Genomic DNA, 22,738 nt, shown 5'->3' on the forward strand with positions numbered 1-22,738 from the left:
AGCCCTCGGCAAAATCCCATGCCTTATAGCGGCACATACCTCAAAATCTACTCCTGCTACCCGACGGAGAGGCACAGTTAAGCGCCATGTCGGTCAAAATATTAAGGAGAGCAGAACCAAAATTCCGCACAAGGACGAGGATCTTCCTCCAGCAGGACCGATTCCGTCGGTTATCCTGTCTACCGGGGCCTCCGGCTCAGAACAGGGCCCGCACCTGACCATTTTAAATTCCAGTACTCAACATGGCGGGACACCCTAAATCCCTCCGAGTGTCACAACGCAACTCGAATACTGCTGAAATGCTGCAGTGGAATTGTCGAGGCTTCCAGGCGCGCACCAAGCGAGCTGACATTAGACTCTTCATTACAACCCTCCCTCAACTTCCTGCTGTAGTAGCCCTCCAAGAGCCGGGAGAGGGCGTCACTTTCACGAATCTCATAAGCTATCAGCAGGACGCACAGAACTGTATCTGTGTCCATAAAAATTATACGGCCTCTCCGGTGGACCTGGACTGTAATGTAGCTTTCTCGTATGCGATGGTCATGCTTCTTCCGCTTCAAAAACACAATCCCCCGCTTCACATTCTAAATGTATATAGCTCACCAAAACTGCCAAACGTCACTTTTGCTGATATCTTCAGCAGGGCACTAAAGGTGGCAAATAGGCAACCCCTCATAATTGTTGGGGACTTCAACGCCCCCAGTCGATTATGGGGCTACCACCGCGAAGAGAAACGCGGACGCAAGCTGGCTGAGCTTGCGTCTACGCTGGGCCTCACTCTTCACACGGACCCTGCCAAACCCACTCGAATTAGGAACTCCGTGACTCGGGATACCTGCCCGGACCTAACATTTACTAAAAACATAAGATACGCAGATTGCCACAATACCGAGGAAACCCTCGGTAGCGACAACTGCTTTCTCACGACCACAATTCGCACTTCACCCCTCACTCGTCCTCACCACAAGGCAACCCTTCCAGACTGGCCAAAATTTCGTTCCAACTACAACAACCCACAACCTATAGTGGAACAGGGGTAGACCACCTGGTCACAACAGCTAATCACGCAACTCACAGACACTGAACAGCAGGTTCAGCTCTCTGAGGCGAATCCGGCGGTGGACAACCACCTCCTTCACCTCTGGGAGGCCCGGCACAGCCTTGTCCGCCGATGGCGCCGGCTAAAACACAACCGTAAACTCAAAATTCGCATCGCCGAACTCACCCAGGAGGCGGCAGAGTACGCGGACCAGCTCGACCACTCTAACTGGGTAGATCGATGCAATACGACCGCTGGACAAATGTCGAACCGGAGTACATGCCGTCTTTTCCGCGCTCTAATTGATCCTACGAAAACCCGGACAGAAACCCATAAACACCTCCAGCGAGCGATCCACAACTTTAACGGAGACACAGCCGCACTGGCTATCTCCCTCAAAGAGAAATATCTCTCCACACACCAGGATGCCCGAGGTCAGGCGTACTCATATGCAGGCTCTGAGAACGCTGAGCTGGAACGACCATTCCAGCTTCATGACCTCAAAGCGGCACTTGCCAAAATGAAACGAGAAACAGCTCCAGGCAGGGATAAGGTAACGGTAAAGCTTCTAGCCAACCTCCCCGACCCAACCTATGAGCAGCTTCTTACTTACTTTAATGCAATCTGGCAAGGTGACACCCCTCTTCCCATTGACTGGAAAACGGCGTTGGTCACCTTCATCCCTAAACCAGGAAAAGCCATGAACACAGACAATCTCCGGCCCATCTCCCTCACCTCTTGTGCGGGAAAGCTGATGGAGTCTATGGTACGGGATAGATTGTCCACCCATCTAGAGACCCAACACATCTTTGCAGACACCATGTACGGCTTCCGCCCACACAGGTCCGCGCAGGATGTCTTACTACAACTTCATATGGAGATTCACGAGCAAGTCGAACACCCTATTGACGGTAAGGTAGTCCTTGCGCTAGACCTAAAGGGTGCCTTCGATAACGTCACGCACGAAATCATCCTAACCCACTTATCCCAGGTAGATTGTGGATTCAACACCTTCAACTATGTTAAAGAATTCCTCACAGACCGCCAAACCTTTATCCGGATACAAGACACGGAACATGGCCCGTACCAGCTCGGTACACGAGGTACTCCGCAGGGAGCGGTACTCTCACCACTCCTTTTCAATCTGGCCATGATGAAGCTCCCTGCCCTACTGGGTGAGGTCCCAGGCGTGCAGCATGCTCTGTACGCCGATGACATCACATTGTAGGCTACTCACGGATCGGTTGGGGCAATCGAGGCCAACCTGCAGCATGCGGCGGCTATTGTGGACGAATATGCCCGCCGATGCGGCCTGGAATGCTCCCCGACCAAATCAGAATTTGTGCATTTACGACCCAACCCGAAGTGCACCACTAAACTTAACCTATCCCTATGTACAGGCCCCTTCCCGGAACGCGACGAGATCCGAGTTTTGGGCCTTTGCATACACAGGAACCGCAAAGTTGATACCATTCTTCAAAAGCTCCGTAAGGTGGGGGACCAAGTGGGTCGTATGCTCCGCAGGGTATCCAATAAAAAGGGGGGCTTGCGATGCAAAGACGCTTTGCGGCTAGCGAACGCATTCGTAACCAGCCGAATACTCTACTCGTCGCCCTATCTCCACCTACGCAAATGCGATGAAAACGCCCTTGAGGTGATTTTACGCAAAATCTATAAGAGAGCCCTCGATCTTCCCATAACTACGTCCAACAAACGTCTCCTGGAATTGGGGATGACGAATAGTTTTGGGGAACTACGCGAGGCTTATCTTAACAATCAATTCTTGCGGTTGAGCAAAACACCAGCGGGACGCCGCCTCTTGTCCCGCTTGCACATCCGATATATAGCCCACACGGAACCCAGAGTCTCCCTGCCAGACGCATGGCGTCTCACCTTACAGGTAAACCCTCTCCCTCATAACGTGACACGAGATACTCATGAGGGCCGCCGCCAAGCGCGCGCTACAAGGATCACCAGAAGTTATGGAGATTGCCCGGGAGTATTCTATGCGGATGCTGCCGGCCCTCACCACGGGGGTTGGTTTACGGCGGCAGTCGTCCATCAAAACACACCCGTTAATGGTCTCACTTTCCGGGCCCCCAATACTACTTACGCGTAGGAGGTGGCCATCGCGCTTGCTGCCGCAGATCCAGCCTCTCGGGTCATCTTCACTGATTCGAGGGGTGCTTGCCGCAATATAGAACAAGGCCAAATTCTATATCGTGCCTTTCAAATCCTTAAGAAATGTGAGAACCAGGGATTTCAACACCGGCGCTCCATTATTTGGGCCCCAGCTCATCAGGGAATAGAGGGGAACGAAGTGGCCGACGCTACAGCCCGCGCGCTTCATTTCCGGGCGTCGCCTCTATCACCCGTCGACGAGGTCCCTGAATTTAAACCGGCAGTCACCTTTAAAGAAATCGTACAGCTGTATCAGCTTAATCACGGCCGATACTTCCCCCCTTGCAAAGGCCTCAATAAGACGGAGGAGCGCTGGCTTCTCCGTCTCTACACAAATACAGTACTGTGCCCGGCGGTGCTGAAACACTTCAACCCGGCATTTTCGGGTGAGTGCCTGCACTGTGGGGAGGTGTTTGCGGACACATACCACATGATGTGGGCATGCCCCTCCAACCCCACTTTCCCCCCAAACCCCCACCCTACCCGAGAGGACTGGGGGGTGTTAGATATGGCGCCGTTTCCTGAGGCTACTTCGAGTTCCCCAAACCACTTCGAATCGCAGCACAGCTAATTGAGGAATGCAGAAGCAGGAAAGCACATTCCAGAAGAGCACCAGACAAGAGCAAACAAGTTTTCGGCCCCCAGGTCGTGCGCCGCCGGGATTAGAAGGGGCCGTCGGACAATGGAGCCCAATTATCCTCCTTCGCCTTTGAAGAAGGCATTTGCCACCACTGCGGAGCCGAGCCACCGGGAGCAGGTGGGCCCTTGTACAATGGAGCATGAGCGCCCACCCTCCTTCTCCACCTTAGAAGAAGTTGATTGCCACTCTGCGAGGCAAGACCGCAGGGGGATCAAGTGATCAAGAGAGGAGGACCAGGCGCCGACTCTCTTCGCCGGGTATGACACCATCGCACGGGCGCCTACCATTGGCTGAAAGTGGCGTCATCGGAGCGGACTCTCCCATTGGTCGAACATGACGCGACTTCCAGTGCTCGAAGGGTTTATAAGAAGCCTTCCAGAGAGACCAGAGCATTCCTTGATTCCCTGATTCACCTCTCTCGAACTTCTTGCCGCGGGCCGCAGCGTCCGAGTTGCTGCCGGCCCGTAATAACTGTACGACTGTTAAATGACTCTCACCTCTCTGTATATAATGTAAAATAAACCCTCTCAAGTTTGGTTTTCAATCCCGAAGTCCGTCCCTCAACCCCTACAGAGGCAACCCTGCTCGGCTGCTGAACCCTCCAGGAACAACGTGCCCTGGTGGCCCGAGCCAAAACCGCTGCAGAAGCCACGGGGGTCCCGGACTAGGGACCGCCCCCTAGACTTTGTAAGGGCTGGGCCCTTAGAGCTCAGCTCACAGCTCTCTTGTAAATGGAAGAAATAAAGATTGTAACCAACCAACCACCATGCAAGTATGCTGATGACATATGCAACGATATCCAAGAAAGACCGTGCCCTTCATAAGTGCATACAACGGCTGTGGTGCAAGCACAAAATTAGGTACAAAAGGCATACCACGTGGGTGCAAAAAATAAACATAGACAGAGCGCACCAGACTTGATGCGCCCGGCGGGCTGACCGGCGTTATGCACTGGCTTCTCACTTCTCAATTCTCGATTCTGATTCTGGGAAACTCCCCTTTAAGTCCGTTGTATCGATTTGCCGCTCAGAGTTCTGGCGCTTGCATCTCCAGAAATCTGAGCGGCATATACCTATTAACACCAGCAGGCCCAAAGAAAATGAACATGCGTTTTTTGCATCGATATAAAGAATTTCCTATATTCCATAGCCGTGTGCGAAGGGGAAACTTTAGTGCCAGAACAGTCGAAAATTCTTTAGTTTTGGTTTGCTGCTGCACTGTGCTGAGGTCCATACGGAGGCCCCAAAAAATTATTAAAAACGACTGGATGTATCTGGTGTATTTCAGTGAATACAGAGCGCAAATGTAAGCCTTTCACCTGAAGCTAATATGATTTGCATTGCTCTTCCTTTGGGATGTTGCGTCAAGTCGCATTTGGTATCCGAATACAAGATATCTAAATCAATTTTGGGCGTTACAATAACGGTGGCTTTACTGATACACGCCGTAAAATATGCCAATACTTTACTCAGGCTGGAGATGGATTTGAACATTTAAGTCAATTTAAAATTTGCTGGTTGCTTTTAGGCTTTATTCACTCAAAACGCACGTGTCATCAAAATCACGGCACGTCGTGATAAACAAATAAACATTGAAGAAAATGTATATCTGCTGAACCGGCCTCTACTTCTTCTGCTACTCGTGGAATAAGCGCTGCTCAGAAAGTGGCCCTTAAGTCACGAAGCGCTGATGCCGGGTGTTGGACATTGTCCTCGTTCTTGTTGGGATTGATCGTTTGTTTCCACTTTAGATTTTCATCGGACAATTTGGGCTATCGAAGCATTTTCCTTTCGATGTAAAAGGTGTTTATGTTACCACAGGTTGGAACAAACAATGGAAGAAAAACAACACCCTTCTCCACCTCCCCCCACCGAAAAAGAAACAGCACAACGTCGTTACCTTTAGGAACAGCAGGCCACACATAACCTAAAATGTAGAGGGTAAAAAAAAGTGGTCCCAAATAAATGTATGTTAGCAAGTCAATATTCTACCGGCGTGATGTTCTAGGAAGTAAATTCACCTGCCTAAGAAAGTGTCTCAGAATTTGGCCTACAACTCGATTAGGAGAGCTAAACTGTGAGTAGAAATACGTTGGGCACGAGGTACTCGGAAATGGTCTTAAGGACCGTTAGCCTTCCCACATGTCATAAGAGTTAGCATAGGGATCTATTACTAGGGACCCCTTATTAGCTTCACAAATATGCCTGCCACAATAATTGCAATATAACACGACACAACGGCTGGTGTTAGAGCCAATTACGCCATGGTTTTCGATATCTGAGAGCATACCAAAGTTTCCAGATGCCGAGCTTCGCTCTTGTTTTCTAGTCAGACCACGACAAAGAAGAGTGAATGTTTTAAATTTAATAAATTTTGAAGCGAATTGCTCTCGGTTAAGCATTACAAGCATCCAAAATGTTTCCCAAATTTTTTGACTTCATTAAATACAGCATTCAATTGGTTTATATGCGAAAGAAAAATCGCGTTTCCTGTGCGTGAAATTTTATGGTAACCTATACACAACAGACAACGCAAGTCATTCTTTCTGTTTATACATGCCGAACATGAGGGCCCTTTACTTTTCCCATTTTATGCACTCTTTTATTTCTGTCAAACTCGCTCTAACATGTTTTTAATATCACGCGTCCTAGGGAAAGAAAAAGTACGGAAGTTATCTCGCAAATAAAAACAGCCGTCTCCCTCATTTTTTGTAACTAGCAACTGTTCAGTAGACGCAAGACCGCTACACTAAGGTGCCGAAACTAAACTGTAACTGTGGCACACGCTCTAAGAAAGCATGCGTACTCGTCTTTCTGAAAATACCACCTAAAAAGAAGAATAAAAGAAGGCAAGTCTGTGTCGGTATGTCCCCTATACGATGCTACGTAAGTGATATACGTGTATCTACTGCAGCAGTAAAATTAAGCGCCAGGAAAAAATAAGACTGTGTTCCAGGAAGACAGTATAATTTTTCTATCGTTTTCACTCCGTTTGCCATTTGTTCTCGGGGTTCTCGGCCTGTTTGTTTTGCGAAGGGTGTTTGATATCCTCCTGCTGAGGCCGCAGAATGCCCTGCATAGCTCGGGCGCGCCGCACTCACCCATGTTTCGAACTCCTGCGCTTGGCTCAAGATCCCGCGCTCGCACTCACAATTGAGCTTCAATGGGGTGGGATATCATTCTGTCTGGTTGTCTGAGCCTATTCAATTATTTATGGACCCTAAGCGTTGGATGCAGGGGAACCGAGCAAATGTGAAATTCCTGCTACCAAATGCACACTTGTAGGCCTTATATCTCTTGTTAATCACCAGATTTGGTTTCATAAACTAGAAACAGTCTTGCATCGTGAGCTTTCTAAAGCGACACCATTGCTGCTAAATTGAAAACGTACTGGTGAGCTAGGGTTTTCTGAATGTGATCCACTAGGCTAAATTTACCACTAATTGCGTCATGATGGCGCGAATGGTGCCATCTGCGCACGCCGCTTACCCATGATTGGGTAGTGCCTTCTTTACTCTACACAACAATACCAAAGCAAAGTGACATTTATTTATGTATGAGAAAGCTCACAAGCTTAAGCTATGATACAGATAGGTATCTGACCTCGCGATTGGACTGGCTCCTTGTTTGCAGTGAGCCCACCGTGCTCAAAGGGGTTGGGTGCAAATTCTTCAGTCGCGCTGACCCAAGTTTCTTCACGTAATTTCTGGACCAAGGATGCCGAACGCCAGGCCACCATACCCGAGCAAGCACTGAATTGCTTCGACAAAACTGCATACGTGTGGTCGTCATAAGTACTTTTAAACAGCGATTCCAGTTTGATGGAATGCACCGAATATGACTCAGTGCGCTCCCTCAAAAACAGAAACTCTCATTTTTATCGAAAAGGATACTGTCGAGCTATGCCTCTCTTAACGCCGAGAGTTATGTTAAATTTGACTCCGTTTAGTCATGCGTTATAGAACAGCGGCACCACCTTTGTGCACGAATAATGTGTCAGGCTTTTCGCATCAGTAGAAAAATAGTTGTGAAGTTTAGGGCCTCCAGCAATGTTCACATAATTTTTGTTTCTTTTCGGTTTTTATCGTGCGAGTGTGTCCCTCTCAGGTAAGGGTGTCAGACATTAAAAAAAATCAAAGAAGCTACAGTGGGCAAAAAGAAATTATTTCCCGGTGTATTATGAGACGCACCCTATTAGAGGGCTGCTCGTAAAGCGGACACAATCCAGTTGACAGCTTGCTTGCAAAGAAGTTATTAGGTGTTTCTAACGGCAATATTGCATCAGAAGGGGACTAGTATAAACAAAGAAACATCCTTCAGTATGTTCTCTATCATTTCTGAAATTTTTCAACAAGAGTATGCCATATCCGCCATGTTTAAACTTCAGCCTCGGACGTACTTTTACGCTGTGCCGGCACTATGATGTCATCCGGCTCTCGATGACATCCGTAAAAAGCAGGGTTCAGCGCTTTACACGCAGGCTCAAATCGTGCTTGCGTAAACTTACATGGCGTGTCACACACCCAGGCCCCATCGCAGGCAAGCCTAGTGTCGAAAGAAGACAATATAAGCAAATAATGTTCACCGAAATATAAGCTACTATTCTGGATGTTACTACAACTTCTCATTCCACCGGTCAATAGTTTGATTCTTATCGAAGCTGTGTATTATTCGCAGAATTTCAAAAACTGAAATAAGATATTTAGTGACGTTTACTGAAGGCTAGAATAATCAGTAAAATATTTTCAGAAGGTGAACCACTATGCAGGTACTATGAAAACAAAAATCTTGTACCAAGTTCTTATTCATCGTAATCTCCATTATTCAGATACGAATGGTTTTTGTTTAAAGCTCAATAATTATAGTAAGAAGAGTTTAGCTTTGCTTTTCCAATATAAAGTTACACTGCGTTAGCTAAAATCTTCAATATTTCGTATGCAATGCAAGCGGTACGGTGTGTATGTCAAATCACAACAAAACAACAAATTATCAGCTACCGCAACCATGCAACAAACAAATACAATAAGCGCCTTTCCTACATGTTCAGAGTAACTTTCTTATGCATATGCAGACCCCCAACGATGGCATATTGGTTGCGGCGTTGCGCACCTAAGCCCGAAGGCGCAGGATCGAATCCCAGGCGCGGCGCCCACATTTCGACGGGTGCGAGAAGCCAAAACGCCCGTGTACCGTGCAGTGGATGTGGAGTAAAAAGCACCGGGTGGTCGAAATTATTGCGGGGTTCCCTGCTACAGAGTGCTTCAGAATAATGTAGTCGTTTCTGCATGTAAAACCCCAGTATATTATATATATTACCCTGAATATGACGAAACACTATCGCCAATAGGTAGAACGAAAGCGCTGGCAAAACTGTATCGGAATATTTTGAATTTCGCGTGAGATCTTGTGACAATACTGGGAAGACAGCTCTTTTAGAAGAAGTGTCCTGTTACTTTGAAGTGTTTTCTTAAGACGAGAGCAGATTCAGAAACAGTGGCACTGTTTCTTCTGAAAAACCGTCGAAAGCTACAGTTGAGATTGTTTCCGTACATTGATACACACTAAACGGTTGTACAAATTATGGAGAGGAATTCGGCGGCAACACGAAGAGGAAAAAAAAGCGCTCACACAAGTGCGTCATACTAACCTCATGCGTCAACGTGTTTCGTGCGGCAGTTTCGCTTCGCTGCCCTTTTACCTGTGATTTATGATATTGTTACGGATGGGATGGCTTCGTTAACAAGATGATTGATGGTTAGCGTAGAGCATGAGTCAGGGCGGTCATGCAAAGCCAACAGGCTGCAGTCAGCTCCTCGCGCATATCTCTGCTTTCTCTTCCTACGGCTGTGTCGTGCAGCGGGAACGTATTGTTTCATTAAGCCTAGAAAAAAGAATAAGAAGTTCTAGATAGCTGGACACTGACGGCGCTAACGCATGTCGACCTACGCAGTTAATCAGAGGGCGACCTCTGCGACAGACAGCAGTCCTCCAGTCTTACCTCAATGGTGCTAGCTTTTAATCGTTCTTGAAGGGTGACCTCTACGGCAGCTGCATTCCGACTCGTGCTTCCATGCAGGACATTTTTTTCCACGTTTTCTGATCAGGAGCTTTTGTCAAATGAGTCTCCAAGAAATTAGAACCCAGCGTTAGACCTCGTTTTAGAACTTTTTGTTCACGTTGCGTGGTTGAAAATTTGACAGAATGCATCTCTAAATAAATGTTGACGTTACAGCAACTTTCATTGAAGCGACTTTCATCGACAGACCCTGTTGTGGCTGCAGACATATGTGTTGTATCAGGCTTCTATGTAGTCATGTTCATCTCCCGCGATTCCCACTTAATGCACTGCGAACAAGCCGCCACGTAGTCCGCCCGTGACGCATATGTAAATATACATTTAGATAAAAATGTCTGAGTACATGCTACGCGGGTTTGATTCCGCCCATTACAAGAAAACCCTAATGTTTTTTTCTTGGTGTCATTGTGCGGTAGCACATACCCAGTGGCACGTACCATGTGACCCAAGATGGCGTGAAACAGCGTCATTGAAGAGTAGCATATAACTACTAACACATACTAAATAACCTATTTCAGCACAAGAGAAGCTCAGGAGAAAGCCGCACATCGCCAGCATCACATTCAGCAAAACTGCTTACTCTCGGGCAATTCATCTTTAATGTTTACACATTGGGGACCACTGTAGAACCGTACGAACATTTCGTCAAGCATCGAATTGCTTCCATCGTCGTTTATTGGAGTTGTTAGCTACGTGCGTCATGGTACGCTGATAATTTATGCAACAATATCCAACAGATTTCGTGCCGTTTCACAAATACATACCATCGCCGCAGTGCAAGCACAAAATAAGGTGCAAAGCACATATCATGTGGGTGCAGGTAATTTTGCTGGAGAAATAAACATTGACCTGGCACACAGGGCTAGGTATGATATTCAAGCAGTTCAGCGGAGTGTTATTAAAGACGGGCATTGCACATCTCAATACTGGATGCCGATTCTGGAAGAATACCCTTCACATCCGGTGTGCCATTCTGCCGCTCATAATGTTGGCGCTTGCGTCGCCACAGTATTACACAATTTTCAATGATGAAACTGTACTGTTATCCGGGAGTATTGTTTTTTTTTGCAATAGCGAGAATTTATCTTTTATAGAATGAAATATACCGTTCACGGAAATGGCACCGAAAACAGAAAAATGTAAATTTTTTTTTTCACTTTCTCTCGTTGATCTTTCTTTTTCATTTCAGAGCTTCATTTCAATCGAACATATTCTCACAGTTCTAGACCCTACGACTGCTGCACCGCTCCCCACCGGCAGCATTCCGAGGATCCAGCCTTGATATAGGGTGATGAATTATCCAGCCCCGCGCTGTAAGAATCCCTGCAGTGCACTCAAAACTATAAGGGTCGAACGCTATGAAACTGGCGCCTCCGCGTCAAAGCTACTGAATGGGAAGTATAATGGCAGGGTTCACCGTGAGGCATATTGTTCCTGCGGGCACTGTACCTGCAAAGTCGATCGCAGAAAATTCCAGCGGTGGCTCAGACCAGCTGTGCAATTCGTAGAAACGATCCATAGTAAAGACAAGGTTAAACTAACATAAAAATTGGTGTCACCTGCGATCCGCGACAAGGAATGCGCCGCGAAATGATACCAGAGGCATGTGCTTGTTGCCGAATAGATAATTAACGTTACCATCCCCTTTCGGAAAAAAAATACGAGATGTGGCCGCTCAAAAACCTTCCATGATCGTACGTACCTCACGCCTTTGCCATGTATATAAATTTTTCGTTGAACTACTCTAGCACATAATTTCAACTTTAGACAAACAAAGAAGCGCTAAATTAAGCACTCAAAGAGCCAAATATACTTTATTCTACGTATTCAATTTTTTACGGTATTACAAATTGTCAAATATGTGCGTTTGTCTGGCTGCCTTTAATAGCTACAATCACAGCTTGCCTTGTCTTGCTCGAACTTTGCTTTTGTTAGTGAGAAAGCTCTATTAACATGAAAAGATTCCTCAACCTGCCTTATTACTTTGAAAAATAAAAAAACGGCACATTCGGATTGTTTCCTACATGAATAACTTATAACTAAAAATCATTTACGGGATCTTGTGCTCTGTTATCACAAGTTCTAACAAGGGATGGTTAGTTTTTTTCCGAAAATGTAACTTTCTGGCATACTGATAGAAACAGATCCCGAATGAAAAAAAAATACGTGCTCAAGCTCTTCTAAAATAAAAACTACTCTGTTCCTTATAGATCGAGCCGAGGAGGCGGCCATTGCCAACACCGAGTGCACGAATGTGCTCTGTGATTCTAGGACGACAGTGAGAAATCACGCCAGAACAACGGTGTGTGGGGAATCCGCGCGTGTGTACTCCCAAGAGCCTACGATCTTCCACATTTCGACGCCTTTGGGTGACTCCCCTACTGCATGAGTCTTGCTCAATCATTTATGAGGCTTGTAGTTTGGTACTCACGAACTGTCCGAGTTCTTGGTTGTTACGGTCTCCCTGTCACCTAAAACCAGCCACGCATGTTATTACGGCGCTGGTTGAGATGTAACTATTTTGGTGGAATTTATTTGCACAGTAATACATTGTGCCAGTGCTTCCAACACCCTCTCCCCCTGCTGCCTCTATTCTCAGTGAACTTTTCATGTATTTTTTTACGTTCCAATATCCCGGTCCTAATGATGTGTCATTCACAGGACTGTTTACTATAAGGTATAAAAATAAAGCGTAGTGACGTCGCTAGGTTGCTGCCTAAGGTTCCATGAGGTAATGTTTTTGATAACACAATGTGTTAGAAATAGGGCAGCTATATGGAGGCTACATTATGTTTCGAAGCCTTCACCGGCAGAAAACCGAGGTATACAAAAATATTTAACGAATTAACTTTCTTCAGCTGGAACGCATATCATTAAATTTTCGAGCAAGTGCTTCTCACATACATCTGTCCTAAATGCCTCCCACGGCTAGCAACGAGGCCTTTATTATTTCATGAGCGAATAACCGTATAAGCGCAGGAGCGATGCATACTATTACATAAAAGCAAGAAGGAGAGAACATTGCACAAAACAAGTGCAGCGTAATATGCGTTGAAAACGATGAGGCTGCACCACCTCACAGCAGTGGGGCTTTCGCCTCATAATGCTAGCAATTACACTCATTCGATGGAAGGACCACATTATCGATCCGTCCTGGACTTCATTAGACCCGCTAACCTCTTTTCATTGATTTAATCATCCTTGTTCGCCCGGATTCCTTACGCCTGTATTCCCTGAGGCATTTACGCTCCCATTACACAAAAGTGTGGCGTAAAGATCGCTCAGAGATGTCTTAGTTCTAAAGGGCGCCTATTGGGGATTTGTAGTTTTACTGAGTCTCGAGAATAAAGAAAGGACTACTGAAGCGCTCATTGTGCTCAGTAAAAGGAATGCTGACATACCATTTCTGACTTGGCTGTTCATCCCGATACATTCTTGAAAAAAGTTATGGAAAAGAACTAGGAAGCGTAAAAGTGGCCGAAGGAATTTATTTGGAATAATTATTAGTAATATTTCGTTTTGGCATGAAGCAGCTGCGTGAATTACGACTTCATCAATAGAGATGAATGCGCTGCAGAAAAATGGTATCAGAACATTCTCTCCAAGACGCATGTACAAGTTGAATATTTCACATTGTTGTTGCCTATCTCTGGCAAGAATTCCATTAAATTATAATGTTCACTGCTACTCACCACCAAATAGGAGAATAAACGAGTAGAACTTCATGCGCATATACATACTGCTGTGTGTTTTGGAGCATTGCCGTTTTATTAATCTCTTTATTATTGAAGTGCAGCCAAAAACAGTAAAAAAAGACGTGTAAATATTCACACACTCGCACCAGGAGAGAGACTCTTGTAAGAGGTGTCAGGATTGCAAAGAAGACGTTCAACAGAATGTTTGGTAGGGACGTACGTCTGAACCAGATGTTCCGGGTAGCACTTATGATCACAGAAAGAGCCACGGATCATCGTTGGGGTTTTAGAAATGCAGCGAAGCTACATGAGGGCTTATCAGCACTAGCAGCGTGTTTAGCGACATTTAAGGACATAGCTTTATTGAAGTAAATGTAATGGGTGCAATGGCGGTGATGGAGCAACCATTCAAATAAAAGTCACGCAGCCGTTAAAGGTTTTGAGGTCAAAAAAATTCAGCACTCGTCGAAATCAAACGGCACATTGAACAAATGATTTCCGCTGTGATTGATTGTATTTCCTCGATGCCATTCAAACTGGACTGTAGCGATGCCGCATTTTGGTAGTTCTTGCCGTCTCTCATGCAGGCAAGTTTCAAGATAGCACTGTTCGCTACGATAATGCACTGGCTTAAGTATTGAAGACCTCGTCCATACCGTGAGAGAACTGCTGACAGATACCCTGCGGCGAAAGATTTCTCGAGGAATCGCTTTTTTTTGTTTCCTAAAGCATAAAAAGCTGGTGCTAATAGTTCGGCAATGCTAGTAACCATCCGTGCCTCTTAAAAAATAATGAGAATAGGGCCAGTGGATGTACGCTTTCCTTAATTTGTTCAATTTCTTCTCAACACTTTGCATATACTCGTTTTAAGCATACTTTGAGCGTGCAGCGCGATAAAAGCAACATCACTACGATTTCCTTCGGCATATCAAAAGGTAGAGTTACATGCCTAACAACACTTATTCCTAGCTATGCGTTTTACCGTGTGAAATTCAGCATATTGGCAAAATTGCCAGTTTCAGCCAAAAGAAATCATTGGATTATGTTTAAGCATGACTGCAGCGTCACCTTATGGACTAGGCTTCATAAAGTCTACAATCCCATCGAAGCATTTTATTCATTCCTTCCTGGCTGGCAGTCTCTGATGAATTTTTTCCTGAATTTTCCTTACGAGAAGCGCTCGCATGTGTCGTAGTTTCTTCCTCCTTTCTTTCAAAAGCTTTAGCTATTCGGAAGACATCTATGCGGGGAAAGAAACACACAGGCCACATTTCTGTGCCCCGGTGACTCTATGAAGCATCTAATTGCTTTCATCGTCTTTTATGCAAGTTGTTAGCTACGTGATGCATGGTATACTGATGACATATGCAACGACATCCAAGAGAGTCCGTGCCTTTCATAAGGGCATACAACGGCTGTAGTGCAAACACAAAATTAGGTACAAAAGGCATACCACGTGGGTGCAAAAAATCAACATTGACATGGCGCACCAGACTTGATGCGCCTGGTGGGCTGACCGGCGTTATACACTGGCTTCTCACATCTCAATTCTTGATTCTGATTCTGGGAAAATCCCCTTTAAATCCGTTGTGTCGATTTGCCGCTCAGAGTTCTGGCGCTTGCGTCGCCAGAACTCTGAGCGGCATATACGTATTAACACCAGCAGGCCCAAAGAGAATGAACATGCGTTTTTTGCATCGACATAAAGAAATTCGCTATATTCCATAGCCATCTGCGAAGGGCAAGCTTTATTGCCAAAACACTCGAAAGTTCTTTAGTTTTGATTTGCTGCTGCACTGTGCTGAGGTCCAGACGGAGGCCCGAAAAAATTAATAAAGACGTCTGAATGCATCTGGTGTATCTCAGTGAAAACAAAGTGCAAATGTAAGCTTTTTACCTGTAGCTAACATGATTTGCATTGGTCTTCCTTTGGGATGTTGCGTCAAGTCGCATTTGGTATCCGAATACATGAAATCTAAATCAATTTTTGGCGTTACAATAGCGGTGGCTTTACTGATACATGCCGTAAAATATGCCAATACTTTACTCAGGCTGGAGATGGATTTGAACATTTAGGTGATTTAAAATTCGCTGGATGCATTTAGGTTTTATGCACTCAAAAACACGTGTCCTCAAAATCACGGCACGTGGTGATAAGCGAATAAACATTGAAGAAAACGTATATCTGCCGAGCCGGCCCCTACTTCTTTTGCTACTCGTGGAATAAGCGCTGCTCAGCAAGTGGCCCTTAAGTCACGAAGCGCTGATGCCTGGTGTTGGACATTGTCCTCGTTCTTGTTGGGATTGAGCGTTTGTTTCCACTCTAGATTTTCATCGGACAATTTGGGCTATCGAAGCATTTTCCTTTCGATGTAAAAGGTGTTTATGTTACCACAGGTTGGAACAAACACTGGAAGAGAAACAACACCCTTCTCCTCCTCCCCCCACCGAAAAAGAAACAGCACAACGTCGTTACCTTTAGAAACAGCAGGCCACCATGAACTAAAATGTAGAGGGTAAAAAAATGGTCCCGAATAAATGTTTGTTAGCCAGTCAATATTCTACCGGCCTGATTTCCTAAGTATATTCACCTGCCAAAGAAAGTGTCTCAGAATTTGGTCTATAACTCGATTAGGAGAGCTAAACTGTGAGTAGAAATGCGTTGGGCACGAGGTACTCGGAAATGGTCTTAGGGACCGTTAGCCTTCCCACATGTCATAAGAGTTAGCATAGGGATCTATTACTAGGGACCCCTTATTAGCTTCACAAATATGCCTGCCACAATAATTACAATATAACACGACACAACGGCTGGTGTTAGAGCCAATTGCGCCATGGTTTTCGATATCTGAGAGCATACCAAAGCTTCCAGATGCCGAGCTTCGCTCTTGTTTTCTAGTCAGACAGCGACAAAGAACACTGAAGGTTTTAAATTTAATAACTTTGCAAGCGAATTCCTCTCGGTTAAGCATTACCAGCATTTAAAATGTCGTGTCAACTTTTTTGACTTCATTAAATACAGCATTCAATTGGTTTATATGCGAAAGAAAAATCGCTTTTCCTGTGCGTGAAATTTTATGGTAACCTATACACAACGACAACTCAAGTCATTCTTTCTGTTTATACATCTCGAACATGAGGGCCCTTTACTTTTCCCATTTTAGTAGTCTTTTATTTCTGTCAAACTCGCTCTAACATGTTTTTAATATCACACGTCCTAGGGAAAGAAAAAGTACGGAAGTAATCTCGCAAATAAAAACAGTAGTCTCCCATATTTGTTGTAACTAGCAACTGTTCAGTAGATGCAAGACCGCCACACTAAGGTGCCGAAACTTAACTGTAACTGTGGCACAAGCTCTAAGAGAGCATGCGTACTCGTCTTTCTGAAAATACCACCTGGAAAGAAGAACAAAGGAAGGCAAGTCTTTGTCGGTATGTCACCTATACGATGCTAGGTAAGTGATATACGTGGATCTGCTGAAGCCGTAAAATTAAGCGCCAGAAAAAAATGAGACTGTCTTCTAGGAAGACAATATAATTTGTCTATCGTTTTCGCTCCGTTCGTCACTTGTTCTCGGGGTTCTCGTCCTGTTTGTTTTGGGAAGGGTGTTTGATATCCTACTGCTGAGGCCCGAAAATGTCCTGTATAGTTCGGGCGCACCGCACTCATCCATGTTTCGGACTCCCGCGCTTGCCTCAAGATCCCGCGCTCGCAATCACAATTGAGCTTCAAGGGGGTGGGATATCATTCTGTCTGGTTGTCTGGGCCTATTCAATTATTTGTGGATCCTAAGCGTTGAATGCAGGGGAACCGTGCAAATGTGAAATTCCTGCAACCAAGTGCACACTTGTAGGCCTTATATCTCTTGTTAATCACCAGATTTGGTTTCATAAACTAGAAACAGTCTTGCATCGTGAGCTTTCTAAAGTGACACCATTGCTGCTCAAGTTGAAAATGTACTGGTGAGCTAGGGTTTTCTGAATGTGGCCCACTAGGCTAAATTTACCAATAATTGCGTCATGATGGCGCGAATGGTGCCATCTGCGCACGCCGATTACCGATGATTGGGTAGTGGCTTCTTTATTCTACACAACAATACCAAAGCAAAGTGACATTTATTTATGTATGAGAAAGCTCACAAGCTTAAGTTATGATAGAGATAGGCATCTGACCTCGCCATCGGACTGGCTCCTTGTTCGCAGTGAGCCCACCGTGCTCAAAGGGGTTGGGTGCAAATACTTCAGTCGCGCTGACCCGAGTTTCTTCACGTAATTTCAGGACCATGGATGTCGAACGCCAGGCCACCATACCCGAGCAAGCATTGAATTGCTTCGACAAAACTGCACACGTGTGGTCGTCATAAGTACTTTTAAACAGAGATTCTAGTTTGATGGAATGCACCGAATATGGCTCAGTGCGCTCCCTCAAAAGCAGAAACTCTCATTTTTATCGAAAAGGATACTGTCGAGCTATGCCTCTCTTAACGCCGAGAGTTATGTTAAATTTGACACCGTTTGAGTCATGCGTTATAGAACAGCGGCACCACCTTTGTGCACGAATAATGGGTCGGGCTTTTCGCATCAGAAGAAAAATAGTTGTGACGTGTAGGGCCTCTAGCAATGTTCTCATTATTTTTGTTTCTTTTCGGTTTTTAGCGTGCGAGTATGTCCCTTTCAGGTAAGGGTGTCGGACATTCAAAAAATCAGAGAAGCTACAGTGGGCAAAAAAATTATTTCCCTGTGTATTATGAGACGCACCTTATTGGAGGGCTGCTCGTAAAGGGGACACAATCCAGTTGACAGCTTGCTCGCAAAGAAGTTATTAGGTGTTTCTAACGGCAATATTGCATCAGAAGGGGACAAGTATAAACAAAGAAACATCCTTCAGTATGTTCTCTATCATTTCTGAAATTTGTCAACAAGAGAATGCCATATCCGCCATGTTTAAACTTCAGCCTCGGACGTGCTTTTACGCTGTGCCGGCGCTATGATGTTTCTTTCTACTTAGTCGCATTGCACAAGCTGCCAGAGGGGACAAATACAAAGCTGCAGCAGACTGGTAAGCATGGCTTCATAGACTATATGGAAGCGGGCTGTGATGTGTTTTCGGTAAATTTCAACTGGGTTCAAGTAAAATGCCATCATGTGGTAGAGGACCCCTTTGAAAATATACTCATAGTATGAGTGAGGAGAATGAGGCCAATGAAAGCGTTAATATTGGTTACTTGCAAATGCTGCAATTTTTCTCATAACTTCAATATAGTGTAGGCTTTTCAAAAAGCTCAGTGCACCCTAAGCACCTACTTTACCTTACATATCAAGAAACTGTACACATTGTACTAATGCTCCACCCAGTCTATTGTGTCTTCACTATTCTTTGATAGTCTGCGAGATTCCACCTTTTGTATAAGCGTTAAGCAATACGCACTAGAGCAGTCAATTCGGTGTTGTCAGTGCAAAGATAATGTGACCCCTGGGAGAACTATAAAAACTGCTCACTCTTATCACATGAGTGCAACATAATTTTACATCACCCGTAGCTGTGAGTTTTCGGAGCCCTGGTGGTTTAGTTCATCAACTTGGAAAACAGACTTATTAATTTCACTCTAAAGCTTGGTCAAAAGGTGCCGGCGATCGCCATCGTGTGCTCTTGACGACATCCGTAAAAAGCAGGGTTCAGCGCTCTACACGCAGGCTGAAATCGAGCTTGCGTAAACTTACATGGCGTGTCACACACCCAGGCCCCATTGCAGGCAAGCCTAGTGTCGAAAGAAGACAATATAAGCAAATAATTTTCACCGAAATATAAGCTACTCTTCTGGATGTTACTACAACTTCTCATTCCACCGGTCAATAGTTTGATTCTTATCGAAGCTGTATATTATTCGCAGAGTTTCAAAAACTGAAATAAGATATTTAGTGACGTTTACTGAAGGCTAGAACAATCGGTAAAATATTTTCAGAAGGTGAACCACTATGCAGGTACTATGAAAACAAAAATCTTGTACCAAGTTCTTATTCATCGTTATCTCCGTTATTCAGATACGAATGGTTTTTGTTTAAAGCTCAATAAATATAGTAAGAAGAGTTTAGCTTTGCTTTTCCAATATAAAGTTACACTGCGTTAGCTGAAGTCTTCAATATTTCGTATGCAATGCAGGCGGTACGGTGTGCATGTCAAATCACAACAAAACAAGAAATTATCAGCTACCGCAACCATGCAACAAACAAATGCAATACGCGCCTTTCCTACATCTTCAGAGTAACTTTCTTATGCATATACAGACCTGCAACGATGGCATATTGGTTGCGGCGTTGCGCACCTAAGCCCGAAGGCGCAGGATCGAATCCCTGGCGCGGCGCCCACATTTCGACGGGTCCGAGAGGCCAAATCGCCCGTGTACCGTGCAGTGGATGTGGAGTAAAAAACCCCGGGCGGTCGAAATTATTCCGGAGTTCCCTGCTACAGGGTGCTTTAGAATAATGTAGTCGTTTCTGCATGTAAAACCCCAGTATATTATATATTTTACCCTGAATATGACGAAAAACTATCGCCAATAGGTAGAACGAAAGCGCTGGCGAAACTGTATCGGAATATTTTGAATTTCGCGTGAGATCTTGTGACAATACTGGGAAGAGAGCTCTTTTAGAAGAAGTGTCCTGTTACTTTGAGACCTTTTCTTAAGACGAGAGCAGATTCAGAAACAGTGGCACTGTTTCTTCTGAAAAACCGTCGAAAGCTACAGCTGAGATTGTTTCCGTACATTGATACACAATAAACGGTTGTACAAATTATGGAGAGGAATTCGGCGGGAAAAGAGAGAAAGATGAAAAAAAAAGCGCTCACACAAGTGCGTCATACTAACCTCATGCGTCAACGTGTTTCGTGCGGCAGTTCTGCTTCGCTGCCCTTTTACCTGTGATTTATGACATTGTTACGGATGGGATGGCTTCGTTAACAAGATGATAGATGGTTAGCGTAGAGCAAGTGTCAGGGCGGTCATGCAAAGCCAACAGGCTGCAGTCAGCTCCTCGCGCATATCTCTGCTTTCTCTTCCTACGGCTGTGTCGTGCAGCGGGAATGTATTGTTTCATTAGGCCTAGAAAAAAGAATAAGAAGTTCTCGATAGCTGGACACTGACAGCGTTGACGCATGTCGACCTACGCAGTTAATCAGAGGGCGACCTCTCCCACAGACAGCAGTCCTCCAGTCTTACCTCAATGGTGCTAGCTTTTAATCGTTCACACTAAACATTTTAACACCCTTAAGGGTGTAAATCAGTTTGTCGCCAGACGAACACCCTAAGGCTGCTGTTGTCTACACCCTACATTTGGGGTGCCACTATAGCACCCTAAAGGAAGGGTGTCCAGCAAAATAAATTTAGGGTGTAAGGGTGCTTGTCCAAATTAACACCCATCTGTGTGGGTGTTGGAAGGGTGTACACCCTTTTATTTCTAGCGTGTATGGAAGGCAGGTTCGGCAGTACACGCCTTCAATTACTACTATGTACAGCGATCCACGCACAACTATTGCGTGTGCCAGAAGGTTCAAGTTCGGCTACCAAACGCACCGTCGAACATCCGGCCTTAAAGCTTCGATGGGCATACACAACACCTATAAGTGTGGATCACATTACATATTAGTAATTCATGGTGTATATTGGAAAACCTGTATTCGCTGCACAAATACAAGCTAGCAAACTTGACACTTTTGAGCATGTATATCAACACCAAGGCTATCATGATTTCCATATCCAAATAACATGCAACACAGACTGGTAAGATATATGCTGCATTTTCAAGAAAATGCAACTATATTTATTGCATGCTGCAATACAGAGTACAATATATACATAAATCACATTAAATATAAACATGCACAATCACCAAACACATCGGTAAGTACAAGAACATGTACATTTCCCACAAAGGTATCTAAAATATAAGTATTGATCAAATCTGTTATTAGAGAAGAAACTATGTATAGCGGCACTGAAATAGCCTGGGTTGATTCGCAGTGTTTTGGGCCACATAAAGGAATAAATTTTTAGTATTAGGCTCCAGTGAATGAAAATTCAAGTTCTGATGACTTAAAAAAAGGCATAGTGCAAAGGTGAATTAGGGAAGCAATTGAAATGCAGAGCAAACGCACAAGAAAGACACCTGTTATTTTGTACACTAATGTAATCCCAAAACATTATGAAAAGTTTGGAAAGTCGATGTAAAGCAGAACTGGCCAACATTTTTCAGACTGAAACAATACTTCCCAAGCATAGACATGCTTTAAGTGAGGTTTAAGCCAGAAGCCTTATTGGTAATTTTCTATTTCCCACAAGATTACTTGAGCACAATAATACGTAGAATTTTTTAGTGCCTACATAGTTTGTCCTCTTTTGTGAAACGAGAGTTCTCTGGGCTAAAGGTGCTGTGTAGCGGTTTTTCTAACTACAATACCAGTCTCTATAAATTTTTGTTTTGTAACTCGAAGGCACTGGTACATATACAATATGTAGTTTGAAAATAGGTTCTTTTCTTACTATAAATCAAGAGTGCACATTCCAGATCTACTAGTGCCTGGGTGCAAACTGCAGTAGGAGGCCTGATAAAAACAAACCACTGTTGATTAAACGATTTAGCTGAGCACAAAATGTGGACAGTGTTTTAAAATACCTAGTAAATTTCTAAATTATTTGCACTTAGATGCAGTAATTCAAGATTAAGGCATGCTATAGCATGTGAGCATGCAAATTAGCAAATATGGTTTAATAAATTAGCCATACTCTGGTTACTAAAAGAACACAGGCATAGGCAGTCATGCAAAAGTTCAAGTTAAATATCACACTGTTAACATTTGCCAGCAAATGGTCGTATCAAACATGATAATTATACTGAACAAGGGTAGTTTCTTGGGATAGTTTGCAATGAATGAGATAAAATTACGTACAGCTTGAATGACAAGAACTGCGAGAGATGACAGACTGCATTGACTTCCAACATTTTATTACGTTGCCACATCATGTGTATATGTACAAAAGCGGGCATGCGCAGAATGAGTCACAAGGGGTGTCTAACAGCAAATGACTGTAGTAAGAACATCGTCCTTTGAAA

The 22,738-nt window shown here is 44.6% G+C and overlaps 1 protein-coding gene across 2 annotated transcripts in view; it reads right to left on the minus strand.

The window, feature by feature from the left end:
• The window catches only part of LOC135899004 (uncharacterized), a 154,162-nt gene that overhangs the window by 72,489 nt on the left and 58,935 nt on the right, over positions 1–22,738 (minus strand). For both annotated transcript variants that reach the window (XR_011507185.1, XR_011507184.1), the window contains exon 2: positions 8,367–8,404. The gene's annotated coding sequence lies outside the window, so the exon portion shown is untranslated. The remainder of the gene's footprint in view (positions 1–8,366; positions 8,405–22,738) is intronic.

This window comes from Dermacentor albipictus, chromosome 7 (genome assembly GCF_038994185.2).
Source record: "Dermacentor albipictus isolate Rhodes 1998 colony chromosome 7, USDA_Dalb.pri_finalv2, whole genome shotgun sequence".
In the NCBI taxonomy this organism is placed as follows: domain Eukaryota; kingdom Metazoa; phylum Arthropoda; class Arachnida; order Ixodida; family Ixodidae; genus Dermacentor; species Dermacentor albipictus.